Source organism: Elephantulus edwardii, unplaced genomic scaffold, assembly GCF_000299155.1.
Source record: "Elephantulus edwardii isolate Elephantulus edwardi_28Jun2011 unplaced genomic scaffold, EleEdw1.0 scaffold00178, whole genome shotgun sequence".
In the NCBI taxonomy this organism is placed as follows: Eukaryota; Metazoa; Chordata; class Mammalia; order Macroscelidea; family Macroscelididae; genus Elephantulus; species Elephantulus edwardii.
In genome coordinates this window covers 2,833,709-2,835,031 of record NW_006399928.1, presented here as the reverse complement: position 1 = coordinate 2,835,031, position 1,323 = coordinate 2,833,709, and the positions used below count along the sequence as shown (strand labels likewise).

Sequence of the window (1,323 nt, the reverse complement as noted above, 5' to 3'; positions counted from 1 at the left end):
AGTTTTCCTCTAGTCATTCTTCCACAACTTTTTCAGTACCTTTACGTGCTTCTTCATGTTCTGTGATTCCAATGATGCAGACGATATTTCTTTTAATGGTATCCCACATTATTCTTAAGTATTCTTCTGTTTCCTTCTTTTTTTATTCTGTTTTTTTCTTGGTCAAATCTGTGGTGACAATTCTATCTTCTATTGCACTGATTCTGTTTTCCATCCCTTCACCTCTATTCGTATGTCCCTCCATCATGTTGACAGCATCAGAAAGCTTAGTTTCATATTTTGGATCATGGTTTCTTGTTTTTCCAGTGCCTCTAATGCCTCATTGGTTTTCTCTGCATTCTTTTGGATTGTTTTTTTAAGCTCCTTCTGATTTTTGCTAGCACTGTTCTGTGATTCATCAAGTTTCTTTTTCATCCATTGAAAATATTCAATCATTGTTCTTTTAAATTCTGTGTCAGAAAGTTCCATCAGGATTTCTGGCTTCAGGAAATCCATTGCTACTGTGTCTTCTTAGGGGGGGTGATATCTTGTTTTGGGCTTGTGGTACAAGTGAACACTCTGCTTTCTATGGGCCATTGATGTGGCAGAGTTTTCTCATGTCTGAGGTGGTAACTGGTTTTTTATTTGACGTCACTGCTCCAGGAGAAGGTTGGGCAGGAACAAGAGCAGAAGTGTATAGGATGCATGCACACTCCAATGCTCACGTGAGTGAGGAGGGAAGAAGCACACACTGATACATGAGTGGAGGGATTCGGTGGAACCTAAATAATGAAGGAGGAAGTCTGTTGTTCCCTTTCTGAAATTGCTTCCCCACTCTTTGGAGATGCTCAGGATCTCCCTGTTGTCTGAGTTAATGGGCTCCATGTGGTCAGGCCAGAAACCAGTTTGTTTCTCCACATAACTTAATCCTCAATGGTACATGAGTATTTTAGGGAAGATTGATAAATCTTATAGATTTGGTATATATGATTGCCTTCCTGGGTCACAAGCCCTGGTCCAGCCCTCCCTCGACTGTCTTTGCAGATTTGCCACCAAAATCCAAGTTTTTAAAGATAGCGTTTCCCTACAGACCTCTGGGAGCTGTAGTTCTGTACCTGCGATTTGAAGGAAGGGGGGTGGGGCGGCTGGGGTACTGAGCATTTCTTAAGCTCAAGGAACTGAAGAACAAATTCAAACCTCGAGTTGCTATAATCAAGGATGCTTTAGGCAGAATATTAAATGATGCAGGAAGTTTTTAAAGATGATGGAAAGAATATTCTGAGTCACTGTATCAAAAGGAACTGGCAGACACAGAAGAATTTAATGAAATCCCATATGAGCAAG

The 1,323-nt window shown here is 40.7% G+C and overlaps 1 pseudogene across 1 annotated transcript in view; it reads right to left on the bottom strand.

Moving 5' to 3' along the window:
- Window positions 1–398, bottom strand: part of LOC102868171 — a 1,350-nt pseudogene extending 952 nt beyond the window's left edge. The window contains exon 1 of the transcript XR_438960.1: window positions 341–398. The product of XR_438960.1 is annotated as a protein FAM204A-like (transcript). The remainder of the gene's footprint in view (window positions 1–340) is intronic.
- Between the last annotated feature and the right edge of the window lie 925 nt (window positions 399–1,323).